Below are 27,284 nucleotides of genomic sequence, written 5' to 3' on the forward strand. Positions count from 1 at the left end.
GAAAGTGTATTTCTTGTGCATAGGAAGCTTTGTTACTCTTCGTACGAAGTGATTACTGATTAGGGGAATTTTCTGCAAGATTTGTCCAGGTTAAAGTGCAAATAGGGCAACCATAAAAGAGGGATGATAAGCATTTTTATGGTATGACTTCGATGAATGTAGTCAAAATGAAACAATCATATTATGCCTCAAAGACAAACTACCTTTTACATATCTTCTAATGAGAGGAGTCACTCGTATCATTTGGACGGGATTGGAGCATCATTTGTTCGATCTGCACTTTCCAATTCTTCATGACTTTCATCTCCGCTTCCTAAATCGACATCTTTTCTTTCTATTGCTGGTTCTCCGCTTCCATCATTTGCATCTGGATAACCATCTCCTCTGCTTGAGCCTGGGCGGCTCGTCGCTCTCGGTCAATCTCAGCATGAGACGTCGCATTGAAAGAAGATGATGATGATGATGTTGCGGTAACGTATCCACTCCTAAGACCATTCAACCAGCCATCCGTTCGTTGCCCAAGCACGTGAGTGCAGATCTTGTCATCCGTCATTGGTTGACTGCCCTCTAGAACGGGTGCATCCCTTAGCTCAAGCATCGTTGCCTATTTTGAGTCATGAAAATGATGAAAATGAAGAAATAAGAATACAGTTGATGTTTTGAATAAAGTAATGAACTAAATAATCTGCTTTACATACATGTTTCCTCTACGCACCCTAGCACCACTCCCCCGATGGCCTCTAATGTGTTCTCTGATATAAATCCGGCCTTGATTCCAGGTCGCCAGTGACGGGATTACGCTACATTATCATATAAAATTTCATTAATATTAATTCAACGATGTCAATATAAATAACACTTGTTAGGTAATGGTCAGATAGTTTGGTAGCAATTACCTTTCGATGATTGACGAACAATTTTGAGCCACTGCAATGCGTCATATCTAGTTTGCTACGATTCACAACATTTTTTTCATAGATAGCCTACAAAATAGATGTAATGATTTTTTATTAGTTACATAAATATGAAAAAGTAGTTACTGTAATTAATAGAAACACATCACTTGATAGTTAGGGTCGCGAAAATGGCGACACACCACCCGCCAATCCTATAGGGAGATCTTATCATATGGGTGCGCTTCTGCCTCATCTCCCATTTCCCTAAAATGGTTGCACATTTTGCTACGATAGGTCTTAAACCAAGAGTACAACTGCGTGTTCATCACCTTTTTGACATGGTCTGCGTTGAAAATGTTCATATCAAATTCTTCCTGTATATGAAATATATCTTGAATGTTAGAGAATCTTTTGGGTAATATATTAAAAGTGAAAGAAATTTTTTAGGGTTACTTACCAAGATTCGCGCATATAGAACCAAGTGCTGAGCCTTTGTCACCTTTGGCCAGATGAAGCAAATGATTGGAGCATATTGGCGACATATAATGCCAAGCTCCCATGACCAGGTTGTGCACCAATCGTTAAGCGAGGCCTTAAATCCTAGAGGAATGTCGATACGGATCCGCCGCCTAGTCCTCTATAGGTGCTTCTTTAGCGCAACGTTCTTCGTTGCACCAGGGTATGAACTCATTGTCTGCATCATAGAGGTCGATGCTGAAAGAAGAGTTAAAGAACAATAAGATAATCATACACGTGAAAGAAAAGTTAAAGAACAATAAGATAATCATACATGTGAAATGACAATAAATCTATTATTCTAAATCAAATACTCGAAACCTTACCAATGTTGCTTATTATGGTTGACAACTCACCCTAGGCTTGATCCCCAACTGATGGATCCATGTCTGGCTTGGGTCCGAGGGCTCAGATGGTGCCACATCAACACTGATGTGCTCAGTTGCTCTCAAGGATGACCCATCATCCTTGCGGGATGATGTCGTGGATAGCCTAGATTAAAGTAAGTGACGACGACCTCCTGGTGCCATGTCTGTAAAATAATTCACAAGTAAATATAAGAAGATTGGATATTAGATGGATGCATAGTAAATATATTTTCACTTATTTTCACATGTCAAATACATGGTGACAACATAACACGCTTACCCTTTATACGTCCTCAGTATCAGTATCATCCTCACTTTGTAGAGTGTCTTCTTCTTCACTGTAGTACTCAACCATAGTTTCATATTCCCCATCAATTTCATCATTGTCGATGAAGTCAACGTGTACAGAGGGTTCAATTCTAATGTCAGCAGTTCCTACATGTTTTGCTGTGGCACCAACCCTATTTAATGGTATAGGATCGGCTCCTTCCTCAGCAACATTGATAGCAGAGTGTGTTGCTACACTAACAAATGGCTGATCTTCTTGGAAAGCATCATCGTTGACACTTTTCTCCCCATCTGCGACTTCTGTAATATCATACAAACTTCGAGGAGGAATTTTTTGGGCCACATGCCATTCACCCTTTAATTTTGTGTCCTTAAGGTATAACACTTGTTCTGCTTGTGTCGCAAGCACAAAAGGGTCGTTTTGATACCATGTTTTACTAAAATTGACACTAGTAAAGTAGGCATCCATATTTATCCCACTCTTTTTATTGCTAATGTCCTACCAGGTACACTTGAAGATGTGGACAAGTCTGTTAGCTCCATAGTGAAGCTCTAGAATGTCATCCAACACACCAAAGTAGTCATATTCCTCATCTCCTTCTGTGCCTAGCACCACAACTCGACAATTTTGGGTTCTTCTATGCAGTTCCAGGGACTTCATATGAAATCGTAAGCCGTTGACAATGCAACCGCTGTAGCGGTTAACTCATTGATCGGGACCACATGCCGACGCGTACAAATCTTTACTTGTTGTTGGTTCTTTATTATAATACATGACTTTCATCTATTAATTACAAAGGACTTTAGATGAGTAAATCGTCAATATTGAAAATGTACATTGTAGTGAACTCAGGCAGTAGTTGTTACTTACATGGCACCCAAACCAATTGACAAATTCCTTCTTATGTTTTTCGTCAACATTCCTTTCATTTTGAGCCAAAATTTCAACTTTATGTTCGCTATATGCAACAATAGTACATGTTAGTGTCAACTAAGTATATATGCATATGTAAATATAATGCAAAGTAAGGACTTTTGAACCACATACTCTATATATGGTATAGTTTCATCACAATTATTGAGGACATAAAAATGGGCCTTTCGTAGGTCATCCATATCAATGAAATCGTAAACCTGTGCACTGAACAGCCAAACATTTCCTCGAAATATAGAGCTCCATGGTTCTTCATCTTCATCATTAATAGCATGAACGTCTGCGTTTCGCTCCTCACGAGTGAACCTTGTTTCAATATCATGTAGATACATTGAGCAAAATGCAAGACATTTACTATCAATGTATGCCTCAATGATTAAACCTTCCGGTCGTGCCTTATTGCGCACATACCCCTTCAAAGTGGATAAAAACTTGTGCATTTTACATAGCATTAGTGACTTGTACAAAAAAAAGAAAAAAAAAAAAAGGAAATCACGTGAACATTGTAGGACTTTATAATTTACCTCTCAATAGGATACATCTAATGATATTAGACCGGTCCTCCAATTATGGCCTCCATTGGTAAGTGGATGGCTAGGTGGACCATCACATCAAAGAATGCTAGCGGAAATATTTTCTCTAGCTTGCATAGTATGATCACAATGTCTTCCACTAACCGTTCAAGTACGTTTACGCTCAATTTCTTGGAGCACAACTGTCAAAAGAAGATCCCCAATTCAATCAGCACGAGCGAACATCTTCGGTCAAGTGTCCACGAAGGAAAACGGGCAGAACCTCTTGCAAAAGGACGTGACAGTGATGACTTTTCATTCCTAACATCTTCCTTTCCTTTGTGCTTATGCATCGAGTTATGTTTGATGCATATCCATCAGGGAACTTCACTGAATTCAACCATTCGAAGAAATTATTCTTCTCATTTTCGAAAATGTGTAACAGGCTAATGACATGAGAAGTTTGTCCCTATAACGAATCAGATGCAACTCAGGTCATATTCCCATATCTTCCATATCCCGACGAGCATTTGCGTTGTCATTTGTCTTCCCATTTATATCCAGCAATGTACAAATGACATTCTCACAAATGTTCTTCTCGATGTGCATGAAATCCAAGTTGTGGAGTAGTGGAAGATCTTTCCAGTATGACAACTTGAAGAAGATGCTTCTCTTTGTCCAATTTAACTCCCACTCAGCATGTTTCCTTTTTTTACTTCTAGGTGATTTCCCAAATTTCATATCTTTGATCAACCTGAGCTGGTTTAATATCTCTTTCCCACTTCGTTGGTTTAGTTGCAACCTTCTTTCAGGTTTTCCATTAAAGCTTCTGACACCATGAGTCCTCCAAGGATGTCCAGGTCGTAAAAAATGACGATGACACATAAAACATAACTTGCGTCTATGCTTTAAGGATAAGGACCCAACATCCTTATTACACACTGGGCATACAAAGTAACCTTTCGTGCTCCATTCTGACATATTGTTATAGGTGGGAAAATCATTAATTGTCCACAATAGTACAACATGCATCCGAAATGTTGTCCCGGTTTCCACATCAAATGTCTCCACTTCTTTTTCCCATAGTTCTTTCAACTCATCAATTAATGGCCTCATGTAAACATCAATATCATTACTTAGTGCCCTCAGTCCGGGAATAAGCAGAGACATATAAATGAAGGGTTCTTTCATACATCACCATGGTGGCATATTGTATGGCATCATCATAACTAGTCACATGCTATACGGGTTGTTCATGTTACCGAAAGGATTGAACCCATATGAAGTAAAGTCAAGTCTGATGTTGCGAGGATTACTAGCAAACCACGGATGCATTTTATCAAACACTGCCTAAGCTGTCGAGTCCACTGGATGGCTAAGGGTGTTTTTCTCTTGAAGATGTTTCTCTTTATGCCATCTCATATCTGCAGCAGTCTTTCTACACATGTACAATCGTTGCAATCGTGGTATTAATGGACAATATTGCAAAAAATTTTGAGGGATCTTTTTACCCTTTTTCTGATTAGTTGTATACCTCGGTGCACTACATTCTCGACACCCAATCGCATTTTCATGTTCACTATAAAAGAGTGCACAATCATACCTACACGCATGTATTGTAGTGTAACCGAGACCCAATTCATGCATGTATGTCTTTGCTTCATAAAAGGACTTTGGAAGTGTTTCACCATCAGGCAGTGCTACCTTAATGAAGCTTAAATGCGTGTTGAATGCACTTTGAGATAACCCATGCATTGTCCTTGCATGAAGCAACTTTATCAGGAACTCTAATTTTGAGAACTTTGTACAGTTTGGATATAGAGGCACCCATGCATCTCTCGCGAGATTAGCAAATGGTTTATCAAGTCAATTTAACATACTAGGATCACAAGGTATGGTGCCTACTAAAGTAGATTCATCACCAGTAGATGACACACTGATGTTTTCCGTGTCCACTGCAATCCCCCTTTGTAAGTCAACTAACATTTTGATTAACCCTTCCGAACGTGTGTCACCACCTACTACATTTGCCTCCTCATCTTCATCGTCATTATCATCACTTTGAATTGTGTAATCTTCACTGTGGACCACCCATGTTGTGTACCTTCTCTCCATTCCAAAGTCTAATGAATATGTATGAACCAAATCAATGTGTTTGAATGTTATGTTTTGGCATTTCTTGTAAGGACACCTTATTCTACTAGCATCGTCAGCATGAGGATGTGCAAACTCTATGAAATCATGTACCTCTTTCACTTATTCTGGAAAAAACCTACCCCGAGCGTTCATCCAACTCTTATCCATGTTCATTAATTCCCTATAACATGTTCAAGTAAATGGTGTTGATTACATTGTCAGAATGTTTATGACGCATGCATTGTGAATTCTATAATCAACCACCTTCAGTGTAAAGGGTACAGATCCAATGATATTCAGGAATGTTGCAATTACATTGTGATCAATAGCTCAAATTCCTTCGTCGTAGTCATTATAAATTTTAGCAGCATCTCCCCATGGCTCTCCAAGTACATGAGATGGGGGAAGTGCATATCACCTGCTAGTTTTCCATCACTAACAAATTGTCACCACACCCCACTATGCACCCAGAGAACACAAGTAGAGACGCAATCGAAATATATAATGACAATGACCAAAGTGTGAACGATGATAACAATGTAAATACAACTTCCTAAACTATCCACATTGAACAATTCAATAATGGTTGAAATACAAACATCACTAATCATAAATGAAACAAATAATCAACATGTTCAATTGATTATTAGTCTATATAATATGACTAATAATCAATTGAATTTTAACAATTATTTGTCTCACATGTACGATGAGGCATGAATGTATAGTAACCATTCTTGAACGGGCCTAAGCTTCAATGCACACATGAAATGACAATAATTAATTTTGCATAAGGAACCCGTGATAAGTAGGCAAGGCACAAGCCTTATGGCATTAAGGTGTAAACCTTTTGAGAATTTCAATTTTTAGATATTACATGTACTTTAAAAATAAGGAAAAAACAACATATTATAAATACAATGTAAAAAATAAATATACTTTTTAAACTATTTTTAAGTCATTCAAAATACTAACTTAAATTCATTAAGCAAATCAAGCCAAGAGCAAGTTATAAAATTGCAAAGTTCATATTACTTTCAAGATTTATGATACAACTCCCAATTATTTTGGAAAGGTTGAGGCTCAAGAGTTTTAGAGATCAACTCATGTTAGAACATTCCCTTTATATAGACATGTAGTTAAAATTTTCCAGCCAAATCTAAACTTGAGCTTTCATGCACTCCAAAAGGCTTAAAAAAAAAAAAAGAAAAAAAAAAAGAAGACCACAAAAATAGTGCCTTTCATACAAATGAGCCTTTTTAGGATTTCATATTTTGGACTCAACCTCAAGAAGTTTTAGAATTTCAAATTTTGGCTTGCTGCCATTCTTAATATTGGGGCTCACTATTTGGAGGGGTTTCAAATAATTACAAAAATACTAACTTAAAAAAGTCTCCTCAGCACTTAGTGAGGGTAGAGGGCGAGAATCGCACTAGTGTACACCATTGTGGACTAACAAAACTAGAAAATGTGAATTTGAAAAATTGGTCCAAATTAGATTCCTACCATTGAATCAAGAATCAATTATTTATAGAGAAAATATTCGGGAGCCCCTATTGGCCATCACTTAGGGTAGTTAAGTTTTTGAGAATTCTGAAGAGAAGATCCTTTATCACCTTAGATCCTTCGAATAAAAAATATGTGTGCTTTCTTGATTGTGGGAAAGTTTAAAAAAAAGTCACTTTTCTTACCTTACTAATTTAAACCTACTTCATGTTAGAGACCGTGAGTTAAATATTCTAACCCCATTAAGTAAGAGTTACTTCACAAAATCAAAAAAGTAGTACATATTTGTACTAATCCTATTAGATGAGAGTTACTTTTATAAAATCAGAGTAGTGCCTCTCTATGCAGTTGTGCTTTGATGGATGACATATTAACATGGATTTGTTATAGGTGAAGAAAAAAAGAGAGCAAGATATCCTAACCTTGCCCCAATCATTTGAATATATTTGTTATAAATTTTAGCACGTCTCTTTAAATAATGGTGCATCATTTATGATAGAGGAGTGAATCAAACTAGACTGAACTAGCTAGGATTGCTATGCAGTCTCATATTTGGATGGTAATGGTAAAACTAACATAGGCTAACTACTAAAAATACTAAAATACCCTTTAGTTTTGGGTAGTAAGCTTTTGTTTCCTTCTTCTCATGTTTATCTGCAACAATAATGGAGGGCTTTGCAAACAAAGGAATCTATAGAATATTCAACAGCAAAGAAAGAAGGATGCTGGGGCTTTTTCTTGTGGAAGTAGGACTCCTAGATTAAGAGTGGCAAAAGTACCGCATTGACGCTGAATCAAAGCTTCAAATCATCAGAAAATCTCCATTGACATCCCATGGAAGATTCAAGTTAGTAAAAAATCTCCATTGACGGGTTCAAAGAGGAGTGATTTTTTTTTTAATCACTTATCGTCTCTAAAAAATAAGATTGAACACAAACCACCTAGAAGAAGAAGAAGAAGAAGAAGAAGAAGAAGAAGCAGCAGCAGCAGCTTACCGTGGAAGAACAGAGAGGAGAGGCGGCTGTTCGTAGACGCTGTGGGCGGATACGCTGTGGGCGGAGACGTTGTGGACGGTGGCGAAAGGCGGAGACGCTCTCCGTTGTGGGTGACGACTTGAGGAGCGATGAGGGAGGGGCATAAGTGAGGAGTGAGGAGTGAGGAGTGAGGAGCGAGTAGGAGGGAGGGGCCAGAAGGAGGAGGGATTATGAAATTTGGAGATTTTAGATTTTGAGAGACTGGCAGGCAAAGAAGGGATTTTAGGTTTTGAGCTAAATAAAAGGACGATTAGTGACGGTTTTAAAAACCATCACTAATACCCTTAACTAATATTTTTCTATATATTTTGAATAAAAACACTTGTAGTGATGGTTTCAAAATCGTCATTAATACCCTTAAATAATTTTTTTCTATATTTTTAAAATAAAAACAGTAGTAGTGACAGTTTCAAAACGATCACTAATACCCTATTATTAGTGACGGTTCTCCGAAACCGTTACTAATACCCTTAACTAATTTTTTTTCTATATTTTTTAAATAAAAACAATAGTAGTGACAGTTTTGAAACCGTCACTAATACCGTATTATTAATGATGATTCTCCCAAACCATCACTAATACTCTTAACTAATTTTTTTTCTATATTTTTTAAATAAAAACACTAGTAGTGACGGTTTCAAAACCGTCACTAATACCTTATTATTAGTGATGGTTCTCCCAAACCGTCACTAATACCCTTAACTAATTTTTTTCTATATTTTTTAAATCAAAACACTAGTAGTGACGGTTTCAAAACCATCATTAATACTGTATTATTAGTGTTCGTTTTCCCAAATCGTCACTAATACTCTCAATTATTTTTTTTTATTCATAAATATTGGTAGTGACGGTTTGTTAATCGTCACTAATAAGTGATTTTTGGTGATGAATTTAATTCGTCACTAATACCCTAGAATTGTCGCTAATATTTTTTCAGAAAAATTTTTGCGTGAAAATTGTTTACCGCGCTATTTTTAGTGACGAAAGTATTAGTGACGGCTGCTAAAATCATCACTAATGCTTACATTATTAGTGACGGTTCTTAAAAATCGTCACTAATACCAACTTTTAGTGACGAAATTGAATTCATCACTAATACTTTCGTCACTAAAAATCAATTTTTTTGTAGTACCAAAAATGCAAAATCAGAAAAAAGATTGGTCAGCCGACTGACCAGAAAACACTTTGGGTTCAATTAGCCGACTGAAAAAAAACCTACAGCAAAGTTTACTATCCAATCGACTGACTCGATGAATTGAAAACACCCAGCTGACCGACAGTGCCCAGCCGACTGATCATTTTGAACGTGGTTCAGCTAGCCGACTGACAGTGCCTAGCTGACTGACCATTTTGAACGTGGTTTGGTGAGCTGTCTGACAATTATTTTTTGAAGAGACAGAATGGTGTCAGCCGCCTGTCTAGCTAATTGAGTAGTACAAAAATGACCCAGTCGAGTGAGTCAGCCGACTAACTCTACGAAGATTTTTGAATTTTGAACTATATGGGAAGTTTTTCAAAATTGATTCTATAATTTAATATCTTTTGAAAAGTTACCTACACATTCCATGTTAAATGAGAAAACTTTTCCTCAAGAAGTTTTTAAATACCTCCCTTACTTAATGAAAAAAATACACTCAAGCAATACATGCTTTCTTTGCTAAAGTTCTCTTAACGTTTATACTTGCTCATGCTCTTGCTGGGGGAAACTCTATGAAATTGCTAGTTGATTAAAAATTTTTGGTTCTGATTTGCAACTAAAATCTCTACATCAATAAGAAAGAACCATTGGTGACTTCTAAGCCTTGAGCTTTACATTTTCTATTTAGTTTTCGTTTTGAAGTACGATTAGTGATTTAACTTGTATAACTTACTCTGTTTTTGAGAGTGTTTTTGTATGTAGATATCCATTCCTTTCTACTAGATCTTTGACGGTTTAAGGTATAGTTGGATTGTTGCATCAAGCATAGGTTGTTGCTTGGAGAGGTTTCTCTTCTTGAAAAAGAGGTTGGTTGTTGTAAAGATTTTTGTTCCACCCGGAAGGAACAAGTTATAGTGAAATCCTTAGATGGTTGACCTAAGGCGAGGACATAGGCTGGGGTAAGCTGAACCTCTTAAAAACAACGGTGTCACTCTCTTTTCCTTACTCTTTTTAAATTCCAACAAAAATATAAACCGTGTGGATGTTGTAATTCTTTTAATCATAAAGACAACATATATTGGAAATTAAATAAACCAAAGCTTAATTTTTTCTTAGGCTTGCGGAAACCGAAAGGGAGTACGTTGGTTAATCAATATTTTGTGGAAATCTTAAGAGAGTACGTTGATTGGTTAACAACCCAAAACCTATTGGCAGAAGGTTTATTTGAAATTTGATTTTGGAAAGAGTGATTGGATGCTATTTTAATCTTCAGTTTAATAGCCAACTATAGGACTTGCACATTCATATATAGGGCTGCTGAATATTGCAAAGCAAACATTGGTTACTTGTATTGTGTTTGTTTGGTTTGAACAATTAATCAGTTGGTTGTGTATGTTGTGGTTATGGATTGAATAGAAGAAGTGTGTGTTTGTGTGGATTGCCTAATCAAAGAAGTCTTTAAAAGATTGTAAAAATTCAAGAACTCATAAAAAGACTCTATGAAATTTTAGACAACCCAATTCACCCCCTCTTGGGACTACACCTTAGGTTTCATAAAGTGCACACACGATATGTTATTGGGGTTCGGCCAATACTACCTACATCCCCGTGTTGACCCTATTGGACATGTCTCAATTTTGTTAATTACAAATACTCTGGTATTTAATGTCTGTTAAGTTTGTGTGCAGGTTCATAATAATAAGATCATTTGATGACATGTGAAGACTTGAAGACTGAAGACCCTGAAGATTATGTTCATGTTGTAATTCATTTCACCATTATTGGGTCTATATTAGTAAATAGGAAAAATGTATGTAATATTTAATGTATATCGTGCATGTAGGAACTACAAGCTCAAGACCTTAGAAAGACCTTAGGGAGCCAGTTGACCGACCTCAGATTTTTGGGACTATCTCAAAACGGCCTTAGAAAATGCCCTAGTAAGACCATAGGTCCCAAACACTCATGCATAAATATCATTCACAATCACGACTATTAAATATGAATTGAATTGAACATTATAGAGAAGTTTGAGAGAACTCAGGCAATCGAACCCTAGGAGTTCAAAACTTCTTGGGCGCTCGAACTGTTGAAAAGTCAACAGTTGACCAAGCTCTCGAGTGACCTAATCTGTTTTAAACATATCTTTCCCGGGTGCCCGAACCCTCTGAAAGGGACCCATCACCAACTTAGGCTGCCAAGGAAAACAGTTCAAAACAGGCCCAGGTGACCAAACCTTTGAGTTCGGGCTACCGACCCACTGACCGGGCACCCCGAAACTCCAAATGAATGCTACTGACTTTGGTTCGGGCTACCAAGCTAATATTCGGGTTGCCAAAATGTTTTAAAACATTTTTTAAAATGAGTCTGTTCGGGCGACCGAACCTCGGTTTAGCCACCCGAACCTTCTCGAGTTAAATTTATTTTACTCGAGGTAAATAAGGGTTAAAATGGGTTAATTACTATTAAGTGTTGTTATACTTTTCTATAGCTTGATTTTGTTGTACAAAATATTTTCTACAAGCTATAATATTTTCAAACTAGTATTGCGCTCATTTCATTGAAGGAAATCTTTTGAGTTAGTTTCTGATTGGCATTTTTGAAGCCTTGATTTGTTATTGAGATTTGATATAACTTGTTTTAAAGATATAGTTTGTTTAAAACGCTTTTGAACATTATAGTGATCACATCTTTTTGAGTGTTGCTTGCACAAAGATATACATATACACCACTAAGCTTATAGTTCTTACATGTTTGGTGTGGATTGATCATTACTAGTGCATAATGTAGTACATATCTGCTTAGCGTGAGAAGCATATTTCCATGTACGCAAAAATTATATTTCACATTTGTTGTATTCCGGGAACGAGCCTAAAGAGGGAGACTAGCCCTATTGAATAGTCTCAGACTATCTTAGATTCGATTAGGAAAGTTAGGTGCGCCATCCTGCTAAGGTGCGTTGGTTGAGGTCAGCCCCTTGAATTGATCTGATTGTAACCGGTGTTGCTCCACCCATTAAGTGAGCTTTAGTGGAATCCTAGGGTTTGCGAGCTAGAGGCGGGGACATAGGCACAGCTGGCCGAACGCTGATAACATATCGTGCGTGTTCTTTATATTTTCGTAAATTTATTTTTCGCACATTTATTTTCAGCACATGTATGTTGTATGTTTGATTCATTATATGTAGTACATGTGTTGATTGGGTTTATAATTAAATGGAAAGACCCTAGGTTTGTGTAATGCTTCTACTAGATTGGTTGACCTGGGGACAAACGTTTTAATTACCCAATTCGCCCCCCCTCTTGGGAATACACCAAAGCTAACAATTAGCATCAGAGCCTCATTGCACTAGGCTTAACAACTTTTGTAAAAGATCGCAATGGCTCAAATTGGTGTATCCCTATTTGAAGAGGGATAATCATCTTCCATTCCTTCATTGTTTTGTGGTGTAAACTACACCCACTAGAAAATTCGAATGACCATTTTTATAAAATCTATGAATTAGACATTACAAAAAAATTGGTTTTTAGTGACGAAAGCATTAGTGACGAATTCAATTTCGTCACTAAAAGTTGGTATTAGTGACGGTTTCTAAGAACCGTTACTAATAGTCTAAGCATTAGTGATGGTTTTAGCAGCCATCACTAATACGACACTATTAGTGATGATTTAAAAATCTTCACTAATACTTTCGTCACTAAAAACAGCGCGGTAAATAATTTTCGCGCGAAAATTTTTTCAGAAAAATATTATCGACGATTCTAGGGTATTAGTGACGGTTTTGAAACCGTCATTACTAGTGTTTTTATTTAAAAAATATTAAAAAAGAAATGGTTAAGGGTATTAGTGACGGTTTTGGAGAACCGTCACTAATAAGGGGGTATTAGTGAAGGTTTTGAAATCGTCACTACTAGTGTTTTCATTTAAAAAATTTTAAAAAAGAAATGGTTAAGGGTATTAGTGACGGTTTTGAAACCGTCACTATTAGTGTTCTCATTTAAAAAATATTAAAAAAAAAATGGTTAAGGGTATTAGTGACGATTTGGGAGAACCGTCACTAATAAGGGGGTATTAGTGACGGTTTTGAAACCGTCACTACTAGTGTTTTTATTTAAAAAATATTAAAAAAGAAATAGTTAAGGGTATTAGTGACGGTTTTGAAACCGTCACTACTAGTGTTTTCATTTAAAATTTTTTTAAAAAAAATCGTTAATGGTATTAGTGACGGTTTGGGAGAACCGTCACTAATAAAGGGGTATTAGTGACGGTTTTGAAACCGTCACTACTAGTGTTTTCATTTAAAAAATTTTAAAAAAGAAATAGTTAAGGGTATTAGTGACGGTTTGGGAGAACCGTCACTAATAAGGCGGTATTAGTGACGGTTTTGAAACCGTCACTGATGTTTAAAATCTAAAATCCCCGCTTTTTTACCCGCATAATTTCCCCTACTTTCCCAAATTTATTCTTTCTCCTCCCACCTCCTTCTCCCTCTTCCCGTCTCTTCTTTCCCCAAATTCCGATTCGGTTTCCTTTTTCAAAGTTAAACGAAGCTTGTTCGTTTCGGCGAGCGGAGGACGACGAGAGGAAGAGGATCGCAAACCCTAGATCGGCAATGGTTTCACCGCTGCTGTAGTCTCCGCTTGTAATCTATGGCTGACTGCTCTTCTCTGCTGTTGATGTTCAGGTACGTTCGTGCTTCAAGCTTTTCTCTCGCATTTCGTCGCGTTCTCGCTTGATATGAGGTTTGGGGTTGGGTATTTCCATGCTGCAAGTGCTCTGCGATTATTTGTTTGGGTTGAGGGTGTTTATTGTTGTTTATTTATTTATTCAAAAAACATTTTTTGGGGCTGGAATGACGTCGGACTTGGCGCTTCTCCTTTTCATTTGTGTTGTTTTCGGATTGCTGGGACTCGGGCTCAATGTTATGTTTTTCGAGTTTTGTTTTTGTTTTGTTCGCGTTTTGTGTCAAATGTTACTAGTGGTGGAGTGGAACTAAAATTTTAAAATTTTAATAAAAATATAGAAAGATTATATAATCTACCATGCAAACAGTTAGGATATTAAAAATATTGAAATACCAGATTCAGTTAGGATAAAATATTAAACGTTTTTCACGTCCAAACAGGCCTTGTGTGTTTTTATGGAGATCCGTCCTATGTGGATCCATGGTATGGAAGAATTATATGAATTGTTTGAGAAATGTATTTTTTTCCACAGAAAAAAATAAATGCAGAACAGGGTTTTATATTGCATTGCTTGCTCAAGTTATTTTTGTGTTTTGCAGTCTAGTTTGAATTGGGTTCGTGGTTTTGTTAACAGAATCATAATTGAGTAAGCTTTGTTAACCGTAGCCATTATCTAAGCAACCTTTCTGATTTTTGTAAATCCTTAATTTGCATTAGATTTACCACACAGAGACAGAGAGTCACATGCACATATATAATGACTCCTTTGGTTTCAGCATTAACTGAATAAAAAATATCATGTATTTGAACAACAGTTATACCTATGGTGTCAGCATTAATTGCATAAAATGATGATTTGAGTTTCTGTGTGCAACAAGAAAACAAATTTTTTTACTCCAAACAAGAAATAAAATTTCTTCAATTCGAAAATAAATTTTTTTCTTTGCTCATTGAAAATACAAAATTTTGCATAAACACACAATTAAACCTTAAAAAATCTCAAATTAGCATTGAAAACAAAATGATTTTAAGCACAGCAAATAAATCTCCTTTAACCCTATACCATGTTTCGTAAATGTTGAGGATAAGGGATAGATTAATTAATGTTTTGTTTGGAAGTATGAATTTTAAATCTTAGATTTAGATTTGGTTAATCTGGATAAATTTTAATACAATTTTGTATTATATCTTATCCAAATTCAATGACCATCCAAACATAGGGTGAGGGTATTCAGTCTAACCTAATCACTAAGACGGACTCACCTTATAAATAACTATTCCATTCCCGCCTTATTTTATTATGTGAATTTAAATCCAACATAATCTTACTATTAAATCTAATATTTTAGCTATGATGATTTTTCAAATGTTAGCTATAGTTTTTATGGTTTCATGTTTATTACGCTAGATGTTATTTATTTATTTATTTATTTTAATTTAGTGCATAAAAGGTGTGATCTAGCTTTAATCCATAGAACATTTTTGCTTCCAATAACTACTACTTCTTATGATTTACATTTTGTTGGGCAACTGTAGGACACTACATATCCCATACCTCTTTTGTGAGTTTAGACAAAACCAAGTTCGTTGTGTGATACTAGAGGTCGTGTGCACAGTGACTATATGCTTCGAGATATTTTCTTCGTAAGCGCGAAATTGTCTTTAAGGATAATAGTTCTTCCCAACCTTCCGATAAGTAATTATTTTTGTGCTTAGTATTAATTTCATTCCCTCTTTTATGGTTGTCTGAAACTCTTTGGATATTCAACTAATTTACCGGAATAATGAATTTGTCATCTTACTTTCTCCACTTAAGTATCAAGATATTATCTCAAATAATAAGTTAAAACTCTCAAAATTTGAACCATGATAATTTAATCAAGAGAGACCGAAATAAATGAATTCTTTTAACATATAATAATTGCTAGGGATTAGTATTGGACCCAATCTTCATCATCACTAAAGCCAAGAGCCCCCATTTAAAGCCACTTCGGTATCAATTTATTCAACAATACATGAATTTAGTTCGCTTAGATGTAGATTAACTCACGAGCCTTGCCTTCATTCTTCTTCCATATTAGGTAACTTCTTAGCTAGGTTGGATTTTAAGCTTATTCTCCTTGGTAAGCTAGGACATACTTCCAAAGGCCGACTTTTGTGCATTCTAATTGATATTTGTTTGTTTTATTTTTTTCCCTATCATTTATGCACATTGCTTATAAAAGTGTTTGCTAAAATTCCTACATGAATTATGAGGTCTTTGCAATATTTATTCTATTTGTTAAATTGCTTATGCGTTGTGAAATATTCAAATAGTTATCAACGCAAGTGGAGGTTCACCGGTTAAATTGCCTTTCCTGTATTTTGAACATGGGTCTAGCTTGGCTGCAATTTCAGTCCTTGTCAAACTCTTAGGACAGAAAAATTTTCTGGTTTTTAGAACTTAAATACATTGAAGGGTCTTCTTTGTAGTTGTATAATCCACTGGGTGTTGTCGAGCACCACAATAAGCTTGCCGGATTCAGATAATCCAAAATATAGTGCTGCTCGTTGAATTGATGAAAAGCATTACAACATTTATCTTTTAATTTTAAGGTCCATGAATACTGATTAACACAATAATAAATCAATATTATTTTTATTTTAGTAATTACATATGGGGGGAGTAATTGTAGAGTTACGAGCCTACATGATAGAAGGTCGAACGAGTTTTAAAATAGTTCGTTGATTTACTTTTTGTCACATAATTCATATGTCATGAATATATGACTGTTACATTATTTAATGCTTATTATATGAAGCTCCTGTGCATTCGCAAAATTCATTACGAGTTGGATTATTATGAATTGTTTATTGTAAACACCTAGGTTTGGAGCATATCTCCATGGAAAATGTCATATTTATAGGAGAAATGATGCCAAAATTTTTCAAAAAGCGTATATTAATTTTTCTAACTTTCTTAATTTACAGGGTTTGCAGTTGTGACAACGTCAGGATGATGTCATGTACAACGGATGCAACTTTTCACTTTTTTTGTTATCTGAACAGATGAAATGTATTTGAATTTGAATAATGTATTTGTATAAATGTATTTGAATTTGAATTTGAATTTGTATAATTTATTTGTATTTAAATTTGAATTAGAATTTTGAATAATTTATGAATTTTTTTGAAATTATGGTTTAATGTTATGTATAAGAAAATGTAATTTAATTACAGATTTTTACAGGAATTAATAATTAGAAAAAAAAATTAAATTCACCAATAATTGTCCAATTTAAGTATTAATGACGGTTTCAAAATCGTCACTAATACTATGACTTTAGTGACGGTTTAAAAATCGTCACGAAATCCATAAGTGACGGTTTTGCAGAGCAATAGTGATGGTTCTAAAACCGTCACTAATAATAGAGCATTAGTGACGGTTTTAAAACCATCACTAATAATAGAGCATTAATGACAGTTTTAAAATCGTCACTAATAATGGAGTAATAAAGACAATTTTTGGTTGATCCAGTATAGAATCTATAGTGACAGGCTTAGGTTTTTAGTGACGGTTTTAATCCGTCATTAATACTCTATTATTAGTGACGATTTGAAAAATTCGTCACTAATAAGTATTAGTAACGGTAGGTATAGCAACTAATTGAAAACCGTCACTAATATTCAAAAAACCGTCACTAATACTAGTAGTGATGATTTTGTGAGTATTAGTGACGGTTTAAAACCGTCACTAATAACTTTATTTTTTGTAGTGAGAGGGCCTGATAAAACCGTCACTAATAACTTTATTTTTTGTAGTGAGAGGGCCTGACAGGTGATTGTCAAAGGATTTTGTATGCCTGTGAATGAAAATGATATTACTTTGATGCATGCAAATTCATATGCCATGAATTTATTATACTGTGCTTTGGACACTGATATTCTTCATCAGATTATGGCATGTAGTAATGCACAGGAGATCTGGGTTGAGCTGGAAAAGAGATATGGAGAGACACAGAAAAAGGAGGTAAATCATGAGCTAGTAATCAGCGATGAGGTATATGATTCTCACTTTAGCTCGATTGATGATTCTTATGCTCAATGTTGTGTTGTGTCTTATGCTGAATCATCTGTTGATAATACTATTAAAGATGTATGCGATGATTCCTGTGAAAAGTATTGCAGCATATCGTATGATGAATCATCTGATAATCTTTGTGATAGTCTTGTTGAACAAGCATGCAATGATTCATATAATTACTATGATATATCTTATGATGAATGATGTGATGAACTAAATGTTAAAAGCATGCCCTCATATGGAGAACTCGAAAAGGCTTCATTTAAATTTCATAACTTTCTAGTTAGATTATCTAAGTAGGAAATTGTGGTGAAAAATGAAAATAAAAGATTGGCAAATCAATTAAGAGATTTGAAAAATTATCATGTCATCTTAGAAAAGAAAAAGTTTGTGAAGATTTTGAAAATCATCTGCTTAGAGAAAAAGATAAATGATTATTCAAGAAGTATAATTAAAACTAAAAATGACAAGAATAATCATAACGAACGATTCGTAGTTAAAATGAAAAATATTTTCAAAAAGGGTTCATGTTCTGTTTATCAAACCCACAGTAATGCCTCGATGAGTAAAACTGAAATAAATAAGCATAATCCTTCACGCATATATAAAGTTTGCTTATCTTGTATAAGAAAAGGGCACGTTTGGTTTAATTGCCTACTTAGATGTGCCAGAGACTTAGACAAATAAATGATGTGAGTTATCATGAAGGCAAACCTCGTAGGACTTGAGGGAGAGTGGGATCAAATAAGAATTAGATATTCATTTTAATTCTTCCTTCGTTCCTAGGTTTAAGGTTAGTGATGACTATAGGCTTGGGAAGTGGTTGGTGCTTAAAATGAAAATTCTTAGTAGATGCATTCACTATACACTATATTGAACACTAAGAATCCTAGCTAGATAATTAAGCTAGTATGAAAAGCCAAGTAAAACATCCAATCTAATCACTTAATGAAGAAATATCATGATGATTGGACAAAATATGAAAACATTGGTTGTAGCATACTTGAATGAAAATCCACTTCAAAATGGAAAAAACATTTTTTCTTGGTAAATAATTCAAATGCTTAACTCATGCTTAAAGAAAAATCATCCTAAGTTAAGCCACTGTTGTCCGTAACACAAGCGTGTGGTTTAGGGGATTCACCTCACACTATATATCATTTAATCCTAAACCCATCCTTGAACTTTAAAGCCATGAACAAGTAGCAGTCATTACTCCAGGCTTAAGCACTAATGATTACAAATGCCTATTATACAAGTGCTTGTTTAAAAAGACATCCCTCATAATCAAAATTTGAGGTAATCAGTAAGGGAATCAAAATGTTCACTTTATGCTTAAAATGTAAAATCCTCTATTCTGATTCACCATCCTATCCATAGGACTCTTTACCAAACCATAATCACACCAAGTAAAGATTCATCCTTTTCTTTGGTTTGTATCCTCGTTCCAAACTGTTATCGTATTTAAAGGATACTTCCAATCACTGAAGAGCTATGTTCAAAAATCATATTTTCCTTGTAGCTCTTTGTCAAAATAGTTTGGACATGCATTGTCATAAAACTATTTTAATACTATCCACATGTGCTCACTTCTGAATACTCTTCTGAACTTAATGATAATTCAATTGTTAAGAGTATTCATTTGAATTATTTTCATAAGCTCGCAAACATTAAAATCAAATCCTTTAGAGCTTCAAATCATTTAAAATGTGTTGAATGGCTAAAGTGATTGCACTAGGTTTCAAATCTAGACGATGAAATGAAATTTGAAAGAGGCCTATGCATATGTAGTTAAAATTCAACACCATTCGATCTTGTGCCTCTTACACGTATTCAGATTCTTAGGAAAAGAGACAGACACAGGCTTATCATCTTAATGAATATTCATTGTGACTTTTTGGTCCAATAAGCCTAAAACATTCATGCCAAGTCTAAATTCATTGAAAATCCTAATAACCTTGGCTAAGGAAAGTTAATAATTGAGAAAAGGCATAAATTGAATAAGTGCATAACTCAGGGGGAGCATTTTTCTTCATGAATATATATACATTAAATGCTCTCATGATTTTTATCTTTTAAGCCCATATGCCTTCATATGAAAAGTATTGAATTCCTTCTATTCACTATGCGTTAAATGAGTATATCTTCTAATGGATAGTTTATCTTTTGTATCATTTGTTGATTATACTACTAGATTGCATGCCTGTGTTGAAAGCCTCCTGCATGGCAGATGCAGTTGATGAGAATTGCATGCTGGTAGTGGATATAGGTTATCGTGTGTCTTGAATTGAAATATAAATTGCTTGATTGAACCTATCAAGTACAGGTATATGGAAAAATGTCCGATTTATAGACGACATGCTGTCGAAATTTCGACAAGAATTTTTCCAAAATAAAACCTTGTGCTAAAGATGATTATGATAAAATTAATGTTAAAACATTTTTGAAAGGATGAGTGAAACCTAGTTGAATAATTAAACTTCATTCTAGCATAATCATTAAAGATTTAGAAAGGCTAAAATTCATCCCTATAGAAAGTGCATAAATGACTTATATGCATCACTTCACTTTTTTGAAATATTGAGGCTCTTCTGAAAATCCCTGAACATTATATCCTGCACTTGAAGTTCTATGATTTGATATGAAATGTTCTTAGGTCATGAACTCCATTGTATGCCTTAATATATACTATCTGACGCATCTATGGTCTATAAGGACAAGTATACTAATCATGTAACAAATGTAATTGATAAATACTCAGTATAGTTGATTTTAAAGATTTGGATTGATGACTTATACTACTAGACATAATCAAATAATTCTCTATCTAGTATAAGCAGTTTATTTCATCTAAGCTTGGACTCAATTTGAAAGAAGGAGCATCTTAAACTAAACTCTTATCTTGTTATGCTCACCAGTATTTTAGGCTTAGATGTGTTTTGAGATAACTATGGCATGTGCTTAATTGTAATGCTTTATTGAAATTACATTGCTTTGCCACAAGTTCTGTGTTTCTTTTTCCATATGATCTTGTTTTTACCTTCGAATATATCTTTAAGTTTCATATGATTGTATTTTTCTGGCCATGAGATGTTTTATGCTTAAATTTTCACCAGAAAAAATCCTGCTAGCGTGTGCGTTAAATAAAAGTTTCTCCTTCAGCAAGAAACCCCCAGTACCATTTTGCAAATATCAAAAGGGGGATATATATTTACTTATATATTTTCATTTATGGCAAGAACTATCTTCAAACCTAAACTCTTTATCTTTTGCCTTATTATTATTATATATATATATATATTTAATTGCATAACTGGTTCAATAACTTTATATGTAAATGCATGCGAACTTGTTAGACTGTGTCTGTGCTCAAACCAACTATTTGCTATTATATGCCATGTGCGTTAAACTCAAATCTTCCACGGGTTTTATGATATATTTCAATTGTAATGGTTTGTGTATATTTATGGTCTAACCTTGTTTTCATGTTATTTAAATCATTTAAATGACCAATTTTATTGTTTGTGTATTAAATTGTAGAGATTATCTTTGTCATTTATTTTGCATTATATGACATTCTATCTCTTGAATGATTGAAAGTTATACTTCTATTTTATGTCTTGATCATACTGGACTGTTTGAGTTGATAATTGTGGTTAAACTATTAATTTAAAACTCAATTAGGTAATTTCTGTATAGGTATTTTTAGGAAAATGTTCTGTTTTCAAACGTCATGTTACCAAATTTTATAAAAACCTTTTCCCAAACATATCTTGTATTCAGATGATTATTTTCCTATATATACTTAAATATTTATTTAGGCCATTTTTGCTATTGCCAAAAGGGGGAGAAGTAGGCAAGTATTTGTCATCATCAAAAAGGGGGAGATTATTGACCCTATTGGTTATGTCCAGGTTTTAATAATGACAAATACTCTGGTATTTAATGTCTGTCAAGTTTGTGTGCATGTTCATAATAACAAGATCATTTGATGGCATGTGAAGACTTGAAAACTAAAGACCCTGAAGACTATGAAAGGGAACCCTCACCAACTCGGGCTATCGAGAAAAACAGTTCAAAATAGGCCCGGGCAACCAAACCTCTGAGTTCGGGCTACCGACCCATTGACCGGGCACCCTGAAATTCCAAATGAATGTAATTGACTTTGGTTCGGGCTACCAAGCTAATATTCGAGCTATCGAAATTTTTTAAAACATTTTTTAAAATGAGTGTGTTCGGGTGATCAAACCTCGGTTCAGCCACCCGGCCCTTCTCGGGTTAAATTTATTTTACCCGAGGTAAATAAGGGTTAAAAGGGGTTAATTACTCTTAAGTGTTTTTAGACTTTTCTAAGAATACCCAATAGGTCCCAAGCGGTTATATTTTTGACCTTGTATATAAATATGGGTTCATTTGTGAAGATTTAGGGGAGACTAGCTAAAATCATTGGGAAAAATTTTTCTCTATCTCAAAATCTCATTTTACCCAAAATACTCTCAAGTACTCATTCCCTTGATACATCTTGATACTGTGAGAGTTTATTGATTGTTCTTGTGTTTATCAGATAGTGCTCATACTCCCATTTGCTTGGCTTGATTGTTTGATTTAATTCTGGGGAGTTTAGCAAAGTTTATCCCACAAATTTGAATATAGTAAATCTTGTGTTGGGATAAACTTATAGGCTTGTGAATTCTTGCATTATCATTGAAAGATTCATATAGTTTGATTTTATTGTGCAAAATATTTTCTACAAGCTATAATATTTTCAAACTGAGTTACGCTCATTTCATTGAAGGAAATCTTTTGAGTTAGTTAGATCATCGGATTGACATCTTTGAAACCTTGATTTGTTATTGAGATTTGATATAATTTGTTTCAAAGATATAGCTTGTTTAGAATACTCTTAAACATTATAGTGATCACATTTTGTTGTGTGTTGCTTGCACAAAGATACAAATATACATCACTGAACTTATAGTTCTTACATGTTTGGTATGGATTGATCATTATTAGTGCATAATGTAGTACATATTTGCTTAGCATGAGAAGCATATTTCTGTGTACTCAAAAATTTTATTTCACATTTTTTGTATTCCAGACATAGACCTAAAGAGGGAGACTAGCCCTATTAAATAGTCCCGTACTGGCTTAGACCTGGTTAGGAAAGCTAGGTGTGCCATCTTGGTAAGGCGTGTTGGTTGAGGTTAGCCCCTTGAGTTGACCTAGTTGTAACTAGTGCTGGTCCACCCGTTAAGTGAGCTTTAGTGGAATCCTCATGGTTGTGAGCTAGAGGCGGGTACGTAGGCATAGTTTGTGATACCCCATGGATGAAAGACTTAAAAGGATTAGATGTTACTACCCATATCAACAAGGTGCACCTTTCTTTTCTGGAGCTTTCCTATAAGAACTCCATAGTTAAGCGTGCTTGACTTGGAGCAATCTTGGGATAGGTGACCACCTAGGAAGTTTTCTCAGGAAGTGTGTGAGTGAGGACAAAACACACTGAAAAGGATATGTGTTGGTTTGTGGGGTCAGTCATTAGTCTGATAAGACCCGCCCCCCGTTGTCTTGTCCAGGTGGAGGAGAAGAGACGCAGTGCTCCCTGGAAGACCTAGGTTGGGGCGTTACAAACGGTATCAGAGACGATACCCAACCAGAAGTGTGATGATATTCACATCGCCTGGGTTAGGAAATGTGGGTTCGCAATGAGGACGTTGCGTTCTATAAGTGGGGGAGAATGTGATGCCTCATGGATGAAAGACTTAAAAGGATTAGATGTTACTACCCATATCAACAAGGTGCACCTTTCTTTTCGGGAGCTTTCCCATAAGAACTCCATAGTTAAGCATGCTTGGCTTGGAGCAATCTTGGGATGGGTGACCACCTGGGAAGTTTTCTCAGGAAGTGTATGAGTGAGGACAAACACACTAAAAAGGACACGTGTTGGTTTGTGAGGTCAATTTGATAAGGCCCGCCCCCTGTTGTCTGGTCCAGGTGGAGGAGGAGAGACGCAGTGCTCCCTAGCAGACCCAGGTTGGGGCGTTACACAGTTGGCCAAACCCTGATAACATATCGTGCGTATTCTTTATATTTCCACAAATTTATTTTTTGCACTTTTTTTTTCAACACATATATATTGTATGCTTGATTCATTATGTGCAGTACATGTGTTGATGGAGTTTATAATTAAATAGAAAAACCCTAGGTTTGTGTAATGCTATTGCTAGATTGGTTGACTTAGGGACAAATTTTTTAAATATCCAATTCACCCCCTCTTGGGAATGCACTAAAGCTAACACCCCGCCTCAGCTCGCAAGCCCAATGTTGACTTTTTTGAGTCCGATCCCTATTTTGATTATGACAAACCTTAGTATCTCATCTATGTATTAAGTGTATAAACAAGTTTATTTTTCTAAGCATGGATGACAGATGAGAAATGGAAGCCGAAAAGCGCATACCATTCGGTGCATTCCATGAAATTTTAGAGGAGCAAAGCATGAAATTTTTGTTTATTTCAAGTTGTAATATATTTTTATATTTATCTTTCGGGTCTATAATAATTATTATGGTCTATAATAATGCATCTGCATGCATGATAGGTTTTTGCTCAAAGGCCATAGTTTGACCATAGGGAAATCAATGACCATAGAAAAACGGTCGACTGATGCCAGATTTTTAGGCTTAATTAAAAAGCCTAAGTCGTAGACTGACCATAGGTCCCTACACATCACTTGCACAAATCCCATATATCTTAAAAGTTATACTCATATGATCAGGGGTGACTTCGAATAAAAATCAGGAATTAAAATGACCATTGAAAGGGCCTCGGTCGACTAAACTAGTCTAGTTATACTATGCTGGTCGACCGAACCACTATTGGCTAAGGAGATTAAGCCTCAGTCGACTAAACTTGTGAAGTATAAATGATATGGTTGATTGAACCGTATGAAATTAAAAATTTTGACTTCGTACGGTCGACCGTTCAGTTTTGAACACAATGTTCTCAGTCAACGGAACCGCCACGTGCCTGACACCCCGTACACTCGATCGACCAAGTTTTTAGTTCTCTTTGGCCACGGTCAGCTGAACTGTATGAGTAGCCGTCCGTCCTCTTTGTTGGTCAACCGAACCTCAAACGATTCAAAATCACCCTAATACAGTTGACCATATCTCTAGTTCAAAATGGCCATGTTTGACCAAACTCAGCAATACGATCGACTGAAGCTTGAATATGGTCAACCAAAACTCTCAGGTTGTCACATTTTTAACTGCGGTAATTGGGGTTAATTTTTAATTAAACTTTCTAAAAATTCCCAATAGGTCCCCAACGGTCAAAATTTGAGGGATATTATATATACCCCCTTATTTGCCTTAATTAGTGACTAGATTAGCAAAAGTAATTAAGAAAAATTTTCTCAAAATTTTTTATATCTCTTTTTCTATATACTCAATATTCTAAGCATATTTTTCATACTCTCTTACATACTTATTAGCAAATATCATTTTGAAATAGAGAGTTTGTTTTTCTAGTTCTCCTCACTTGCAAATCAATTGCAAGGTGTAGGAAGATTTGATTGTTTTATTGTGTGCATATTTCAAATCATTTCCTTGGCATTACTCTCCCATATTCATACATATTTGAAAAACCTTTTTGAGAGTTTTGCTTGATTGTTTATTTCCATAATATTTCGTATATAAATATTTGATTGGGAATAACTTGTTTTTAGCTTCCTAGTCTTTACATTTAAATTGTATGACTTGAGAACTTGCATACTTTATTTGATAAATCTTTTGCAAGCTTAAACTCTAAGTATCTGTTGTGATTATAATTAATAAAATATTTGTGTAATACTTGATTAGGGTTTTGAGATAATCTTGAATATTCACTCGATGAATATATTATCTTGAATTAAATTTCTAGGATCTTACATGAGCATAAATACTATTATCTGTGAGTGCATTAGTTATTGCTTGTGCGTATTGATACAAATCTACATGTGTTAGAAGCATATTTATTTGTATGTAATTTTATATTCATTGTTGTAATTCAGGCGTGGCCTAAAGTGGGAACTCTCCGCCCCGTAAGGAGAGTGTGTAAAGGTTGAGGTCAGCCATAGTAATTTGACCTGATTGTAAATGGTGCCGCTCCACCCGTTAAGTGAGCAATAGTGGTAATCCTTGGGCTTACAAGTTGAGGCGGGGACGTAGGCAGTATTAGTCGAACCCCGATAACATATCTGGTGTTAGTTTTATTTTTTGCAGTTTACTCTCGGCACCTGTATGTTTATGTTTGTTGTTTGAATATTTGATTGAGTTTGTGATTACAATGAAAGACCCTAGGTTTGTGTAATACTGCTTGTGGAATCCGGTGTTGGAATTGGTGTGATCCCAAGAGGGGAGTGAATTGGGTTTTAAAAAAATTTTCGGTTAATTTAAACGTTTCACTGATTCACCAAAGTTCATATCCCATTTAACATAATGACGTATATGTAAATAATAAAACTATGAGTGTGAACATACACATGCAGCTTATCACATTTAAATGAATGTGTGCAAGCAAATAATTACAATTGTAAATGGACAAACATACACATATGGAAATTACAATGTGGAAAGTAAATAAGATAGGGAGAAAGGAACTAACAATATTTGATATCGAGGTTCAGCCAAACCAGCCTATGTTCCCGCCTTGGGTATGTCTCCCAAGGATTACACTATCCCTGTTCAGTTAAACGGGAGGAGCAGAAGCCGTTTACAACATCTTCTTACGGGGCAAGGAAAAATCTTAGTTTAATTTTTAGGCTGAACTGAACCAGTCTCACTTACAGGGCTGAGACTCCCAAATTCAATTTTCAAACTAAATCGAACTGGTCTCACTTATGGGGCTGAGACTCCCTAGTTTATTTTTGGGCTGAACCCAACCGATACATGAAAAATATTTTTGTACATATGAAAAAACTTCTAAATACAAGCATGAATGTACACCATTAAAGCTCAATACAAACACTCTAGTATGATATGAAATATATGCTCAGTAAAGTAAATGGTGCTTATCTAAATAATTTGCACAAATAAAATATATAAGAAAAATGAGTATTATTATTATCTTATAACTATTTTTGCAAATAAAGAATATTTGGAGAATTTAGGAATTTAAACTCAAGAAAATATTTGTGCTATAAATAATTTTCTCCCAAAAATATTTATT

Source organism: Malania oleifera, chromosome 6 (genome assembly GCF_029873635.1).
Source record: "Malania oleifera isolate guangnan ecotype guangnan chromosome 6, ASM2987363v1, whole genome shotgun sequence".
Lineage (NCBI taxonomy): Eukaryota > Viridiplantae > Streptophyta > Magnoliopsida > Santalales > Ximeniaceae > Malania > Malania oleifera.